This window comes from Lonchura striata, chromosome 1A, assembly GCF_050655825.1.
Source record: "Lonchura striata isolate lonStrDom1 chromosome 1A, ASM5065582v1, whole genome shotgun sequence".
In the NCBI taxonomy this organism is placed as follows: Eukaryota; Metazoa; Chordata; class Aves; order Passeriformes; family Estrildidae; genus Lonchura; species Lonchura striata.
The window spans coordinates 68505512-68524083 of record NC_140741.1 but is presented as its reverse complement, the minus strand read 5'-3'; positions in this window follow the sequence as shown (position 1 = coordinate 68524083).

The following is an 18572-nucleotide window of genomic DNA, read 5'->3' as shown; positions in this document are numbered from 1 at the left end:
AATCCAGTAGTGGTGCTGAGAAAGGGCAAAGCATTGGCTTGTTCTCTTTCAATGATCTTATTTCATAAGGTAGATTGAGTTTATTAAGAATAGAAAGTAACTTTTTATTTTTCTCTTTAACTTTGTAAGTTCTCATGTTTGTCTTAAAATAACTGCTCTTCCAAATGTTTGCTGAGAGCTGCACAATACCAATATACACTGTGTTAACAAGCCATCTGACCTCTTTAAATATGTGCCTATGTAGTCTAATAATATTATAGAAATGGATTCAAATACAAATGATTGACTGTTTTATATCTGTAGAGAGAGAGAATCCAGTCATTAGGGATATGGAATATGGGGAAAGACACGCGGCTGTGTAGGTCGTGATTAGGAAACAGCTTCCAATTGCTTTTGTCTTTGATGCTGTGGAATTTATTTGCTTTGTTCTTGTAAAGTCATAGGAGAGCTGGTAGGGAAGAAATATAAATCTGCTTGAACCCCCAGAAATACCAGGTGTACAGGATTAAAGTAAAACCTTTAAAAAGTTCATATCAAGCAGACTCTATGAAGCATATAACTCTGATCTATTCTTCCCTGGGTAAAAATTCAGAAAAACAAAAAATAAAAAAGATGCAGTGTGTAAGTACAGAAGGTTTACAATTTTCCCTTCTGTATTCAACATTTAAATTGGATGGACATGGGCCAGTGGCTGGAAGAGCAGAAATTACATGGGACAAGTTAATATGCATTGGCACAGAGCTTTGTATTCAGGCCTGCTTGCATAGCTCCTGCTGTTGTTATTAAAAGCTCTGGATATCCATTATAAGAGTCATGTACTTTAGCAATCCATACTGTAGACAGTTTTACTGAAACAAAATTATTACTTTCTTCTAGCAATGACTTTTCTAAACGCCCTTTTCTTACCATAGCAAAGTTATTTGAAAAATGTGATTTGTGCTGCAACTTCAAACATGCTTTTTTTTCTTCTCCTTCATTTCTTTACAACTATAGTGTTTAATGGCTTAAAACCATTGTACCAACTGGTTTCTTAGTGTGCCATTTCTGTATTTTATATCAATTACCAAAATAAAAATATTCTGTGCTTTTTCTGACCACAAGCTGAATACTAGCTTACCAACATGAAGGTTTGTTTGTTAATTCTTTGCTATTATGGAGTTGAAAATATTCTCCTTTTCATTAATTGGAGTACCTGTGGTTGGATCCATTTTCCTTTTTCATTCTTTGTCATCCTCTGATGTATGCATCTTCCTGATCCAATATCACCATGTGGTTCTGCAGGTTGATTCTGATCATGTGGCCAAGTTTATCTGTGCGTGGCAATCCTCCAGTGACAATGATAATAAGCATTGTGATCATGGTTAGATATGTACACAGGAAACATGCAACCAAAAGCAACACTTTATCTCTCTTTCTTTGGAATAAAAATAGGAATTATTTCTGTTGTTTTTGGGAAGTAAACAAAGATTCTGACTGGAAGACTGCATTTGGGGTAAGAGTTGGCCACAAATTTGTTACAGCTCAACTTCTAAACAGGAATGAGAGGTCTAAGCTGCTGCTGAAGTCCATGAAGATATAATCAATAGTCAAGAGGGCTGAAGAGGGAAGTATGTCACCTTTGCACCTTTGTTTTTACTTTTGTTAAGCTGTCTTCACTGATATTTTAAAAGCCACTTTGCTCCCTTTCTCTGTTATCTGCTACCCCAGACACCTTGCCAAGCAGTGAGGCAATGCAGAGAGAATTTTGCAGCAGACTGGATGTGCCCACACATGAAAATGGCAACACCCCTTGCTACTGCTGCCATCTCTCTCTCTCTTTCACTTGTTTTCCTGCTCCATCAGCTCTCTGACTGCCCCCTTTGCAGTGCTGAGGTGAACTGAGTACAGCAGAGAGGAACTGAGCTGAGGGTTCAGAGCTGGGAGAAGATCAGGACCTCATGGTCCCACATTCCTGGCCTCCAAGACCCACAGGTGTGACCTGGAGGGATGCAGCCCTGGACCACACTGTACAAACAGAAGTAGTTCATCCCCATTCAAAATTAATTTACTTTACTCATGCTGTCAGGAGCAGTCCTGACTCGTGCCGTGTTTGAATCATGTCAAAGGAATTTCTGAAAGAGAGGGAATTGACACAAATCAAATGCTTGTCAAGGATGTGAGAAATGAAACACTATTTGTAGCTACAGCACTGAGCTTGAACTGGTTTAGATTCCCCCACAGACACTCCTTGACAGACCAAGGCAGCACATAATGCACACTTCAACATGCACTTTAATTGATTGGTTCAATTAAAAATGCATTCACAGAATGCAGGGGTTTTCTTCTTCTTTCCTGTCTCCTGTCAAATTGGGGAAAAGGGAGAAAAAGGATGAGCACATAGGTTTTTCAAAGAAGAATTCAAGCTTAAAAGAATTTTTTTTGGGGGAAAGGGCAAAAGAAAACACAACCATGGCTTCAGAAATAATAAAGCAAAATATTTTTCACCTTTTCTTGTGTCTGGAACTATTTGCATTTTCATTGATTTAATTGTTCCTAAATTGCATTCATGGAAACAGTTGTATTGGTCTAAAAAAGCCAACAGAAACAATTTTAATAGTTAAAGGTTACCATTAAAATGTCTTCTGGGAAATTATTTTCTTGAGTTCTCATGGTTGTCTGTGGTAATGTGGCAAAATGTCTGCTGCATGTGGGAAGCCAGGTACTAAGACTTTAGTTGTGTCAAAATTCCAAACAAAATTAACTGCTTCACTTAAACCCATAGACATTTCATTTAGAAAAGAGTTAATTTTTTCAATGGATTTACATTTTGTGTGCAAAATATATTCTTGAAGTATGGATAGTAGCACCTACACCAAGTGCCAGTTTAACCTGATATTATAGGGAAATATGACATTTCCTTCCCATCTGTTTCATTGGAAGCTCCTGCAAATTCTACTCCCTGAGAGAATTTTGTCTGGGAATTGTGGCTTGGTTTATACTAATTTAGGTTCTTGTTAGTGCTCCATGGGGCCGAATCACTGTCATGTCTGATAAGTTTCCCTGTTATTTGTGGTGGATATGTACATAATCTAGTTTCACCTGGGGTAAAGATTACATTATTTATTGCTGTTTCTAAAGTATTCTGGGTGCTCAGAGTCAAGTCATGCAAAAACAAAACATGAGAACTGAAATCTTGAAATCTTTCCAATGTGTGTTTGGCTCATAGAGAGAGATGAGAGAAAAAGGAAAAACCTCATTGTTCAACTTTTTGGGTTTTTTTTCCCTATTATTCCATAATATTCTGTTTATTTTAGAATGATGCTTAACTCTGTAACCAGAACATGTAGTCAGTGGTACATGGATGTACTTGCATTGCTCTGATTTTGATTTCAAAAGGTTTAGAGATGTATATTGACAATTGTATTCGGAGTAACAAAAATCTTGACAAGCAAAATTGATGTAAGCACTTTTATATCTTTCCTGGATTATTTTCTTATTTTGTTTTTTATTAGCTGATGGTCTGATCTCCTACACAGAGTGAGGAATATCAAAGTCCAGAAATCATCTCATTTTCCTCTGTTCAGTCTTAAAACCTTATTTAGCTGAGATAAAATTAGCAATGAGTAAGGATTCAATATATTATACACTGTTCTCCTCTTCCTGGTGTTTGGTTAGTGTGAAGTAACCCCACCATTACTCCAGTGCTTGTTTGATAGCCTCCTCAGGTTTCCAGAAGCCTCCTTGCAAATATCATAAGAGCTCTTTGCACTTTCTGCATCCATTTTGTTAATTATACAAGTGACAGAAGTGAAACTGCATAACTAGGAAGCATCAGCTCTGTGCACTTAACAGCAAATGAAGGAAATTTGCAGAAACAGAAGAAACCTAAGAGTGTCCCAGTCTATCCTCCACCATGCTGATGATACATCCAACCATATTTATCATACATATTTACTTGCACTGTTTTCTTTAGTTTGGTCCCATTCAACAGTTAGACTTGGGGAAAACAAATTAACAGTGAGAGTGAAAGGGAAAAGTAGAGTTAAGTCTCAAAAACAATATTGTCCTTCAGAAAAAAACTTGAGTTAAAATCCTTTTTATGAACTTGTTGAGTTTCCTACTTTGCAAGTGAGATCCTCATAATTTACATGTCGTGATTTCCCGTTCATAGGAAAATCTCACACATTTGTGCAAACCATACTAATGGCAATACTATTCTGCAAGTCCGTATGTTATGTGTTGAGGGAGTTTTGTTTTTCCTTTCTCAAAGTGCCACATGCTTGGCGTTCTGGATGGAGGAATGGGAGAGTGGTTGGAATATTCACCTGTTGTAACAGTCATTCTTCACTTTCACATAAATTCACTACAAGCAAAAAGGTTATGGCATAAATCTACATGTGTAAAAAAAGAAGGAACTGTAATGGTCACTTTTTCTCGCCTATGTGTGAGCTGACAGTCACACCAAAGAGTTCCCTTGGCAGCTGCTGTGACCCAACTTGTGCCCATCATTCCTGTGTCAGGGTCATTGGGACACTGAGACTCCCACTGTCCTGCTTGTCAGAAGCCAAGAAATGTGCAGACAATCACAATAGTGCAAGAAACATTTGTTTTTCTTTTGCTAAAACATAAAAATTTTTTGCACAGTTCACACTCCTGACTGATCTGGGAGCGCACAAGGGAGTCCCTCACTAACCAGAGCATGCTGAGAGTCACACCTGGTGCAGGTAGAACACATGAAGGAGCCCTGGCATAGGCCCATCATGTATATCTTGTCTAATTTTCTAAGAAAACCACATTTGCTCCAACACCATTTGCATACTCTTGTGGTATGTGTGGGTGCTAAGACAACAGTGATTCAGAGTTGAAGGCATGAATCAGTTTACCAGTGCAGATACATCTTTAGTCTCCCCTTTTGTAGCACCAGAATCATGAAGAAAACTCTCTGATGCATTGCAGCCACCTACACAGAATGACAGATCACAGAACTGCAGGATGGTTGAGGCTGGAAGGGACTTCTGGAGTTCATCTTCTCTCCCCCATCCTGTTCAAGCAGGACCACACAGTTGCCCAGGACAGATTTTTGTATCATCTCCAAGGATGGATATTCTACAACTTCTCTGGACAATCTATTTCAGGTTGATTACCCTTACAATAAATAGAAATGTTTCCTGATATTCAGATGACCCCTCCAGTGTTTCATTTTGTGCCCATAGTCCCTGGTCCTGTCCCTGGGCACCACTGAAAACAGCCTGGCTCTGTCCCCTTTGTATCCTCCCTCAGTTATTCACACACATCAGTAGGATCCCCCTGAGCCTCCTCTTCTCAAGGCTAAACAGTCCCAGCCCTTTCAGCCTTTCCTCATAAGTGAGGTGCTCCTTGCTTTCACATAACTGAAATGAAAAGCACAAAGAGCAGGAATTCACTAAGCATATGTCATGAGATTTTTTTGGCTTAAAAACATTGCTACATTTGTAGAACAGCCAAACACCAAAGGATAGTAGTTTTTAATTAGTCCAATTCATTTGCTCAGTAGTTCAAGTGTATGAACAAGATGAAAATCATCTTTTAAAAGGTTCAGACAAGGACTCTGTCTCATTGTATGATGTCTGTCTCATTTCAACAGAAACCTCTCCTAGAACTTTCCCCAGGCTACATCATGTTGCTCTAGTCATTATTTTTTATAATCTAGTATTTCAATACAGGAGGGAGACCCAGTGATTTTTATCCTTTGTTATTAAAACACACATGGGATCTGTACTGGACGCAGACAGCCTGATTTTTATTGCTCATTCTGGTTTGTGCCATTAGTAGAAACTCTTCACTGGCAGTTTGGGCTGTGTTTATTTTTCCCTTCACATAGTAATGACTACTGAATATTTAGACAGAAAAATATAAAGCAGTTGCAGAACTACTTTACAAAAGGAGATCACTGCACAAAAGAGGTCAGCAGTGGGACATACATTCCCACTCAACATATAAAAGAATGGTCTCTTAGATATTCCCTGTTCTGCTTCAACAGACATAGTTCATATCAGGGTTTTCTTATCAGAGAAATATCTTTTCTTGATAAAGCTGTTTTGGTTAGGAGCTTTGGAAGGCTAAAGAAAAGGTGGGTGTGATCTTAATGTTGTTTGTTGTAACATTTATGTGGTAAATCAAGATGCAGGTGTGAGTGTGTGTGTGGGAGTAGCTTGTTGCCACTGCTTGTGTAAGCTGTGGGAGTGAGAGGAGATCAATAAATCAATCTCACTCATGTCTGTGGTCTTTTGTAGGGCCAGAAAATCTAGCCAGATGCAGCTATAATGCATCCCAGGTACCTCCTGGTTTGTGCGTTGGAATTCGAGTCAGACTGCGGTTAAACGGTAAAATAAAGCTTTCCTCCACAAGCAGACATTTAACCACTCTACAATAATTTTGTCCCAGAGGGCAGCTTGGCAAAATGCTATTAATGAGGGAGTATAGCAACGTGGAGAGCTTCCTGGCACAGCTTCTGAATCCTGGCTGGTGTTACGCAGTTGTAACTGGAGCTGTTTGTAAATGTTGTGGTACAGCTCTGCTCCTTTAGAAAGCTAAATCTGAAATCCTCTGGTCACAACATTTGTTGAACATCTTCCACCAAACGCAGAATGTTGACTTCTTGCCATGTGCTGCATCCAGTGGCTGACAGAGCTGCAGGCATGGATGTCTTTACCAGGGAATCGATCCAGGACCTTGGGTTGCTGGAAGTATTGTGTTTCTGGGTCTGCCATGGGGAACACCAGAGACAGGGGGACTCCAGGGACGCTGGGGACTGAGACACACCAGCTGAGGGATGTTTAGGCATAGGCAACTACAGACAGTGAGCAAAGGCATCAGGATAAGGGAATAACATCATCAACTCCAAGGCAAAACCCAGAGTCCACTACAAGGTTTGTGGATTTTTCCCTCTGGATTGCTGGGGATGGGTGTAGGTAAAATAGCAGATAGACAGTGGTTTGCACCTCTTTCAAGTTTGGACAGCAACTTGTACTTTGTGTGCATGTAACTCTTTGCATTTTTAGCAGCATTCCATCCGAAATTGAGGGCTCCTTGTCATTCAGTCACTACTAAACATCTTTCAACTGCCTTTGGTTCAAGGCCATCAAGTGTAGCACTAATTTGCATTGCAGCTATCACTGCAATTGGATTTCCCAACAGGATCAGACTTGTTTGGATTAGCAAAAGCAGAAATGCACAGAAAATTCATTGCTTCACTCAGCCTGTAACATGAGTGAGCTTTTCTGTAATTGCTACAATAATGAATTTTCTTGCAGTTAGAATGAGGGCAAAATCGTGAAGGAAAATATAGACAACAAAACACAATGCCATAACTGCACAGCTTGATAAAAAACCAAGTACCTCTCTGCTCCAGGAGGTTTAGATTCCTAATTCTTTCAATTCTCTGCATATTCCCATTCTGGCTACCATCTTTGGGCACTGTACACTTCAGGAATCTTGTAAGATGGGTTAGAAAGAAACACTGTTTTTTCAAATGTAATTCTCTGTATTGTATAGAGCAGTGAACCTCCCCCAGGCACATCCATGTTGTAATTCCTGTATTAGTTACAGCATAAATATCACTTGCATATTATTCATATGTTGAAGATTTTGCATGTTGGATAATTTGCCACATCTTTCATCAAACTTTTGCAATGATTAATTATTTATATTTTTAAAATGTGAATTTCTAGATTGAATTTGCTTCTGGCTGTTAGATCTTGCACATGCTATTTCTGATCTGTGAAATATATACTGTCAGATGTGTCTCCCTCCACAGCACCTCACAATACCACATCTCAAAACAGTAAAATACCACATGAAAAAGGCTTTTTTACTGTTTGTGGTACATATACGTTGCAGGCTGATTTTTTCTCCTATCTTCATTCCGCTGTCTGAAACCCTTCCAGCCAAAGCTGTCTGTGAACAGCTCATCAGCCTTGTACCTTCCCTGACTTCCACTGCAAGACAGAGGCAAGAAGAAGCAAGTGTGAAAATTAACCCTCTGGACATGTTTTTCTCCTCACCTCATCTGCAGAAGGAACCTGCTGAACTTGGGAAGCCAGGCAGCTTTTAGAAACCTGACTATAAGCGTGATGGATCCCTTTTTACGTGACACAGGCTGTTCAGAGGACAACTAGTACTTAGATACCACAGTGATTGGCACTCTCAAATGAAAATATAGGGAACAAGTCCAGCATGCCTAAAACCCTCTCTGTCTGGTTGTCAGCTGTGACATTTGAAAGTGCCAGCATTGTAAGTGTACTAGGGAGGGTCGTGGGAACCCTGAAATTTCTGGCTGCAGCAAAACTGAGTGATCCATCGATAATTTGCCATTATTAAGGCTCATTTTAACTTTCAGCCTCGGATCTGCCCAGGCCTATGCAGCACAAGGAGACCCTTGGTTCAACTGAGCAGCAGCATCACGGGGTGAGCCCACAGCACTGTGAGGGCTGGCCACAACCACTGAGGGATGGGTGCCCACTCGTGGTGGCTAAATGAGAGGGAAGGGCTGGCACTGGTGAGCTGAGGGGCCAGATGTGTGCCTACAGCCCTGAGGAACCCAGGACAGGGACAGAAGGAAGGGGACCCGCCGCGATCCACAAAACCAGGCAGTGACCTCATCATGTTTATAGTGGAAAGTGAATCAGAAAGGAGAAAAACAAGGCAGCAGCCTTGTTATGAGTATAGTTTTCAGCATTGTACATGGAGAATACTGGAGGTGGTGAGGAACTCTCTGCTGGCATTTTGTGGAAGGGTTTGCTAGTGTCTTTTTCTGTATCTCTTAGAACACAGAAAAATGTTGACTCCAACTATTTTCTAAGAATCTCTATAAGATCACCCTTCAGTGAAGCATTGTGAACAAGAGAATGGCCAGGGATGGCCAGGGCTGGGTGGAGTTCAGACAATAGTGGGCAGCTGAGAGAAAATGCCTGATTCCAGAGCCTTGGAGAAGGAAGCCAAAAACTTTATGGAGCCAGACCATAGCTAAAGCAAATCTGCCTATTGTCACCACCTGCAACTAATTTAAATTCTGAAGACCTGCTGGGAACTCAAGGAAACTCATTAGCTTGACCCAGGCACAAAAAATATATCAATTTCTTGTACATGCTTTTCACTTTTTTTAAGTTAAAGACAGCATCCAGAGAGGCATCAGCCTGAATCCGTGGGCTGCAAAGCAGAGTTGACCAGAGATCTGGTCAACACACAAAGGTCCCTACAAATGCAGCTGGATTTCCTTATCACTGGATAAGAAGTGCCTGAAGATACCTATAAGCTGATGATTAAATATGTACACAGCAGCCAGGCATCTGGGTTTTGTTCTTATCCAAGGTAAAATGTCCTACAATTTTAGGTGAACATCCTGATTACTGCATTATTGTACTCACCTATAACGGGATAAAATCTCTCCCCCTTCCTCAAGTTTCTGAATTTTCTTTTTGTGTCTAGCACTTAACAAACTACTTGCTTTCAGCATCTCCAAATTTATTACTATTTCTTGAATTAACAAAGTCCAATTTTCTAACTGCATTAGTTCCCAAAACCCACATACTGAGTGAATAAATAGTTTTTAGTGTAAGAGAGAGCAGAGCTGCTCTGCTTTCAAACAAATTGTGGCGACACAGGCAATTCTCCTCGGAGCCACCTCATTCACTGCTTTGTGGATAATCTGTGGATCAGACAAACTTTCTACAGTAACTCAGAATTTAAATTGTGAGAGTCCTGTAGTTGCTGCTTTGCTTCTTTCTTGTTGCTATTTTATTGGTGCAATATCCTTTTTCTTTTCAGTTGTCTGTTGTTATATTTAGATAGTCAATGCTCCTGAACTTTTACTCAGAGAGTATTTGGCATACTGGGTTCTTATTTCCAATGTACATATATTTCTTAATACAATGAGATCCTCAGCATAGCTGCCAAGTGCTATTTGCATTTTAGTAGTAATCAAAAATGTCTAATTATGGTGAAAATTATACAACCAAGATTTTTCCAAATTAAAAGACTGTAAGTTTGCTTCTGTGCTTAGAAATGTTTTCCCAGCTGCAGATGGGAGACGAGAATCATTATCAAAGCCCACTGGCAGCATTGCCCTGCAAATGCAGTTTGCTGTGCAGGAGAATCATAGAATTATTTAGGTTGGAACAGACCTCTGAGGTCATTGGGTCCACCTGTTAACCCAGAACTGCCAAGTCCACCTCTAAACCATGTCCCCAAGTGCCATGACTACACATCTTTTAAATACCTCCAGGGATGATGACTCAACCACTTCCCTGGGCAGCCTAGTGGCAGTTCTAGTGTTTGACAACACTTTTGGTGAAGAAATCTTTCCTAATATCCAATCTAAACCTTTATAAGTACTTTATGGCCATGATGGTGGCTACTCTAGGAAAAAAATAAAAGATTTCTAGCTGAGAGATGGATGCTATGATAGATGTAAGCTGTTTTGCTCCATACTCTGAGAAAGAGCAGTATAATATTAGGAGCCCTGCTTGGACTGGTACTGGGCTGCATTTTTTTGTTTATGGTCTTCTCTCTGAGATTTACAGCATGCTCCAGGCTGGAGCTTGGCAAGCTGTAAACACCAGAGTTAAGGCAGGGAATGAATTTTTATCTCTGAGTCACCAGGAGAGGGTGGGTGACCACAAAGCCCTGTGTCCACCCAGCCATAAGGCTGAGTCAGGAGTCAGCTCGTGGCACAGGATTTACACAGCCCCAGAGTGCTGAGTCTCAGCAAAAAGCTGAAAGAAGGGGACCCGAGTGAAACCACAGGAGGAGGCTCCTCCAGCCAGCACAAACCCTCTGTGTGACACAACAAGGAGGGCAGAAATCACCGGTAGGATTAGAGATGCATTACTTTACTTCAAGCACTTACTGTGGGGGAAAATGCATGCCAGGGGAGTAGTAAGCACAAACACACAAAACGTGCTCCAGTCGGCTTTGTAAAATTAATGTCTGAACACAAACATACCAGAGCTATTACAAATTGTAAACCCTGTAGTGTGCAGGGCTTTTCCAGCCTGTTTACAGCCTTCCATTTTTTTTTTTTTTTGGGCAAGTGCAGAGAGATGTGAAAACCCAGAGTTTAAATCATGAAGTGAGCCACACAAAGACAGAGAGTGGCTGCTGTATCTTTCAGCTTCATGGAGAGAAGTATGTGAGCATGACAGCAGTAGTTGAATGTGTATTGAACAAACACTGCTTCTTTCTTCTTTCTTCCTTCCCAGTTCATGATTTGCTCCCAGCCCTCTGCCATACCTTTACCTGTTGTCTCTGAATAATAAATAAATAAATAAATATTCTGCTTTTAATCTGGACATGTTTCTTCCTCTCACTTCTAATCCATCCACTCAAGCAGATGCATGAGAAAATGAGTGGGTGAAGCATGGGCAGAAGGAAGCAGTGCCAGGAAAAGGGGAGCAAGTACTGAAGTCATGGGGTTAGCAGAGGAAAGCTGTAACAGAACACTAGTCTAGATGGCCCAGCCTTTCAATCACTCCAAAGGTTGTTCATGGCATTGGTAAGAGGTACTGGGATTCCTGGTAAGAGGCCAGTATGCCTTTGTGCTAACAAACTTCCAGTGAAAAGCTGGTTCATGCCCTGATCTGGTCAGAACTGCAGACTATAATCAGTCCTGCCTTTTTGGATGCTGCAATGGTAGTTTAGGATACCACTGCCTCTTTCTGTTTTTATGAACTCTCTCATCAAGCTGGCTATCCTTCCCACATCAGTAAATGCCACACAAACATCACTTACACTGCTTATTACAACCCTCAAAGCCACTCAGCCTGTTTTGCTCCTACCTGATCTTTCACCACATCTCAGTCACAGAAATGATGAACACGGGTCATGGGCAGTCACAAGCAGCTCAAAGTATTTGCCAGACAGCTCCAGCCTATTTGCTAGATTTACCAAATGACATCTGAATGCCTCAAAATCAGGACAAAACTGCAAGACCTTACCTGACCTAGATGAAAAACATAGTCTAAACACTGGGGTTGAGAGACGTCCATATCCACAACATAAATCCAAAAGCTTGTAAAATATTTTAGCCGTGTCTTTAGAAGTGATGTTTCACACTTGTAAATCATGAAGACAGTGCATAATTGGTGTTATATGGCATCATTCACTTCATTCCTGTAAGGATGTGTGATGTTAATCCAATGTAGATGTGGATTATGAAGAGAAAAAACTTCAGGAAACAGCTCCTGCTCACAGACCAAGGTATTCAATTTTGATGTCTGACTAGGATTTGGACACTTCACTCTCACCACTAGTGATCTAGTACACACAGACCAAGGAACTATGCAGCTCTCCATAAAGTGCACACCTTTTTGGTCACCTGGTGAGCTCTCTTGCTATCACTAAGCAATTAGGATCTTGGCTTGGTCAGCTGGCTAGTCACAGGAAGCTGATGTCTGTGGTGCTCCAAGGATCCTGCCTGCTTACCTACTGTCCCTTCAGGAAGTTGCCAGGTGTCCCTTAGCGGCCCATGTCTTTTCTGCTCCTCTCTTGAACAACATCTAGCATCTCATGTGATAAAACACGCAGACTCAGGCAGCTGGATCACATCCCGAGTATCTGTTTCATTCTAAAAGGGGTCACACAATGAGTCAAGCAAATCAATGGGGTGAAATGGCCCCATGTAAAACTTCAGTGAAATCTAGAGGTTGCACATAAATGCTTGTGAGCAGTCTGTTGTAGGTGTGGGGACCACAAGCAGCACACAGTCCATGCCATTAGGAGTACACAACCCAGCACTGTCATGTATAAATCCAATAAATGGTTCTGCCTGTAGGTTGCAAGACCAGGAGGAACTGCGAGCAGAGAACCAGACCTGCTTGTGGTTAACAGAATTCCTGCAGTAACTCTGGGAAGCTTACATTGGAGCATACATTGATGCCTAGCTGAATGTTTCCAAATAAAAGCCAAGAGGAGCTGCCTCTTTGCTGCCAACACCAGGATCAAATCCACATTAATTTTTATGTATTTTGTGTGTACATTGGCTTGAGGCCATGGTTATACCTGAGGTGTAGATAAAAATCACTGGCTACATCTGTTCTGGAGGTGCAAAGGCTCTCAGAGTTATCTGAATACTCTACTAACATGATGTGGAATTAAGGGTGACCCTGTACGGCACACGCAGGCAAAGTGTATTATGAGCTGTGATGTACAGTGCAAATGTGTGGTAAAGGTAGTCCCTGTGTCAATAAATATACTTTTTTTTCCCAGAAGAAGTTGGGAGATAACAGCTACATAAGCAATTCTATGGGAAAGATGACAGAGCAAAGAAAACTAAGTCAGTCATTCCTGTACATACTTGGAACCACAGCTCTCCTTTCACCTGAAAGTTTTGCACACATCTGCAGCTTTATTTTCATGTGTGTTTATGGGAGCCTGATTTTCTTGTAAAATGTGTGGTTCAATTCTTAGCTCTAATGAGACCTCTGGGTTCAGTTTTCTGTTCAGTCTCCAGGGATTCACGGCAATCCCTGTTACTTTGCCAGTGCATCTTACACAGATAACCTGGCAATGGCACTCTAAATCTTACCTGGGAGTCTGTGACACTGTTCATAAAGAAAATAATTTTTTTTGTGTTAAGAAAGGAATATCTGTTCATAGCTTGGTTAGGATATTTGGATGAGAAAAGGGAGTCCTATCTATGAATCCCATTAGCATGATGTATTTTTATATCTTGAGTAATTGGGTATAAAAAAAATCCATGGAACAACATCAAACTAATTCAACTTTCACCCTTCAAGTTTTTAGATGGCCTTGGTGAACTCCAGCCCAAATCTTTTGCTCAGCCTTTCTGGACACGCCACACAACATATTCTGGAGGCAAGCAAACTCTATAGGCTGTCATCCTCCCTTAGTCTGTGAGCCATATAATCAATTTGTATGTGCAGTAGATCTTATATCTCTCAAGCAAGCTGGGCTTGCTGCTTGCTTTGCATGGCTACTGGAAAAGGTTAATTTATCTACCATTTTCAAAGTACACTTAGAGCACCACAACACTGAGGGGGATCTATCCCAGAAATTTTATTTCTCATCAGCAGTTCTGGGACTCTCCAGTACTGTCCTACCAAGGTTGGAGCATGATCATATGTGGTCCAATTTCCCTCTGCTAGCTGGTCCTTGTATCTCCCAAAACTTAAGGGAGGAGGAACATGTTTACCACCTAACTACTCAATAAGAAAGAAAGCAGCACCCAGTATCTGTAAGGCAGTCAGAAATAACTTTCTAAACAGCTATGACAGCTGTATTGCCCATGCTATTATGGACCAGCACACCTTTATCCTGGGCCACCAAACCTTTCCAAGTCTTAATCAGAGATCAACACAGCCCAAGCAGAAGTCTTTAAAAATGTGAGCTCGGGACAAGCTGTGATGTAAGGCCCAGCTCATTTTTATCATAAATACATAGCAGGGACAAAGACACAGATTTATGAAACTAGAAAAATTTGAGCTGTTCTCATTTACACACAGATGTTGAACATGGACGTCCTTTAAATTACATTGTTTTCCATGGTCTCTGTGTTTTCCTGAAGAGTAAGCATGTCATCTAGCAATTTAATGAGTCAAGCTCTTTACATGCAAACAATTTATGAAAAAGCTGTGAGATTACATCAGAGATTGTCTACAGCTAATATTAAGCTGGATTAATAAACATCCTCAGGCAGAATTTATTTAAATATTTAGGTTAGTATTAAGACCATTTAAGAATTTATTACTTGGAAACTAAATCCTTAATGTTGCTAAATAGCAAGTCTTTGCAAAATTTTTCTGTACAGAAGTACAAAGAAAAATATTTAATTTGCGTTTCCTCTGCACAATGTAACAAAACCCAACCCAATGTTACTATGGCAATAATAAAAAGATTTTATTCCATAACCCACATGATTGCATCTCTTTAACATGCCAGAACAGAATTGCAGCTGAAATGCAGGGCAGTTTAAGTAACTCAGTTCTGTTGTTCCAGCTCATTTCAGTATTTTAGTACAATGGTCTCTAAAAGAGTGGGGAAAAGATGTGTTTCACTGCACCTGCTGGGATGATGGGTGACTCACTGGCTGAGCAGCCTGTGGAAGTTAGCTATCATATAGCTGCAATATTAACAGCTGATCCTATTACTGTCATCCCCCATCAAGAACATGAGTAATGTGGAAAGAGACACACAAAGAGAATAAATATACACTTTTCTTCACTTACAGTAAAAGTTGCCATTTTGAGCAGCAGCAGCCAGAATATCTCCAGAGTAATTCATCCCTTTTGTGAGGCACCCTCTGTAACATCAATAACTGGAATTTATTTACCTTATAAAAATTACCTCAGTGCTATAGAAGCATCATTCATGCTGCTACACTAAAGGTTATGACAGTGTTTCCAGTAAAAACTTCAAACATACAGGATTCAGCTGTGCAAATCTCGGAGTTGAAACGAAAGCACACACATGGAACAGCAGCTGCAGTGGGACCTCATAGGGAGAAATGTACACAGAAGTTGTGTGGAGCTGGTAGCCTTTACATTACAGAAATTATCCACATGGGCAAAAAGGCAGAGAGATTGCTTCCAACCTGCTGGCTCTGCCAAACCTGGGAGGCACAAGGAGGGAATGGGAGCCAATGCTCTCCTCCTTCCCTCAGATCCCAAAAGCCTGCAGGGTATATCCCACCCTCTTATCTACTTTAAATGTAAATGGGAGCAAGCAGAGGAGAGTATTTTTGCCTTGGAGTTGCCCAAGCCCCACCACCCTGCTCTGGAAGAGTGAGCATCCAGGCAGAGGGACTGCTTATAACACAGCTGCTCAGAAATCACTATTTATAGAGCAGAAGATTAAGGCAAACCAAAACTGATGATATTTTATTTTAAAATACTCCTCCACAAAAAGTGTTGTCATTTTTCCATCAGCAGCTGGATAGTGGGATGTTTTGTCACAGAAACTGTACTGTGTGGCCTCATGACCCCTCTAAGAACATCTTCATTAGTGTTTTAATTGACATCAGAACTGTGAATTTGAAGCTAGACACCTATTATCCCTAAATATTGGGGTTTTGGTTAGCTTAGAGAAGCAGTCTCAAGGCACACAAACTGTTTCTTTTCACTAAGCCACAACTGTTTTCCTAAAGCAGAAGATAAGGTCTGGGAATGCTCTAATGCCAAGGGCTTTCCTGGCAAAGTACAACTAGTTTGAAGTTTTATCCTACAGAAGCCCCCATCTTGGGCTGGATTTCAGGTAAGGAACACTGTTAGCATGTGAAGCTTAGATCTCTGATGCCCTGGAAGATTTTCTTTTGCAGGCTTTTTTTTTTTTTTTCTCTTTTTTCCTCTTTTTTCCCTTTTTTTTTTTTTTTTTATGCTAAAGGAAAGATATCATTCCATAAAAATCTAAACTTTTCAGCTGACAAATGACAGAAAGACATAAAAGAGATATATTTTGATTGACTTTGCTGAAAAACATCATGTTGAATTGTACTAAATACCTGTCAAACAATAGCTTTTTAAATTCCATTCTCTTGAAAGGAGCTGCTTTTATTTGCTTTAGCAGATGGTCAATGCTTTAGCTGCCTAGGGAAAAAATAAATTTGGACTTTTTCAATACTTTGTTTCTCTAAACCAAGGAAAAAATTCTTCTGCCATGGCTGGTTACAATAGCAGGAGTGTTATCTCTTGATATATATTTCTCAGCATATGTTCATGTTAAATTCAACCCATACTGATGTAGTTTCACTTAGAGTCAGTAGCTGGTGAAAGGATAAACCTACTGGAGAGCACTGCAGGTGTCTAAAAAGGCAAATATGGTTCCCTTAGGGAACTGAGCAGCAGTTTGAGCATTGTTGTGCCTGCTGGTATAAATATGGAAACCATCAGAGAGTTAGGGATACATCAAAGGTCTAACAAAACTTTATTTGACTAAAGAGAAGTATAATCAAACCCTGACAATCTGCACTTATGTGGTTGTTGTCGGCCATTTAATGACATGTTAACTAAGCACAGCTGACTAAAACATCACTAATTGGTCTAACATATATAGCCTGCTTCTCATACAGTAAAATATAACATCTAAGGGTACATGTGTTTCATATCTATCTTCAGTAGCTGTGTGCGAAGGTAGAAGCACTGTAAAGCCTTAAAATTTGTGAAGGTGTCACATAAGTGAACAAAGCATGATACAGGTCTCATTATGTGAAATTTTCAAATAGAAATTACTTTTTACTCATTATACATACAGAAAATCAATTGAAAAAGTTTCAGGTTTGACCCCTGTGATGTATACTGCCACAATTTGGCCCTATAAGGGATTATAAGCAGTAAGATAAAGTCTTTTGAAATTGGGAAAATGAGAAAATAGTCTCCAGCTAACAGAAATAAAAATGACTGAAAGGATTGTGCTACCCAATACAAGATACACTTGAGATTGCTCAAGCCTTTTCAAGACCAGAGTGGGTTGCAGCCCTATGGCTCAGGGAAGATCCAGCCAAATGCAGATTCTTCCCTCCAGGTACCAGAGAACCCAGACTGCACTATGTGTTGAGCCAAATAACAGCATTTTACAGGTAAGAAAGTGGAGCCCAAAGTAATTCCCTGTCTTTCTGGTGCTGAGTCTGTCACATAGGAAAGATGGTAGGGCAGTGCTCTCATCTCCAGTTAGGTCTTTTTATTTAAGCCCCCTAAGATATTGGAAATTACTCTCTTAATGAAATTACACCATTGAGGGGAAAATCAACATGATTGCAGTAGTTGTTGTGAACTTGTGTTCGTTGTTGTGAACTTGTGTTAGTCTCAACATCTGCTGCCTTAGAATAAATAAATTTGATAATTAATAGTAATATCCCACAGGACAGCAATGACAAAGCTTATCAAACATAACAAACCCAGAAAGCCCCTGACATCCTTTGCACTATTCTGCCAAATGGGTGAAATAATAGCTATGTCTCCTACGGAAGGAATAGCTTTTTATGTTTAAGTTGTTTGTTTTGGTTTTTTTTTTTTTCTCTTAAGGATGAAAAGCAGTGGGGACACTCCTAAAAAGACTGAGTTTCTTGTCTTGCTTGTCCTTGCCACATACTAGAACAAACCTTCCCCCTTGGCTCCCTTCCCGTAAGGCTGGGCGGAGCAGGTGGGAGTGAAGGCGTGTTTGACATTTAATGCGCCAAGCAGGGCCCGTGGAAGAGCCTTTCACTAACCGGGGGAGAAAATGTGTTTTTTGGAGTTAGCTCACCCACTGTTACCATATGTAGAAGGGAAATGATGGGGTGCTGACTAACGCTGTGGGGAAGCTTGGAAAATCCTCTGAAAACTGAAATAGGAGACTATCTTAGGCATTTCCTTCACCTCTGTCTTTTAGGTGCTTTCTCTTCCCATCTGCTCAGCCTACAATTGCTTCTGTGTTCTTTCTGCCTTCTACATTGCTTATTTTGGGCTTCTGCTGGAAATTGCCTTGAAACTAGAAAGGTGTTTGTTTTAAACTAGACAAAACATTGGAAATATATGACTAGAGTGACAGGAAAAGACATAACTGTTTCAATTTGGGTTTTTTTATTTCCATTCTTTTCTTCCTTCCATTCTTTTCCATAAATAAAA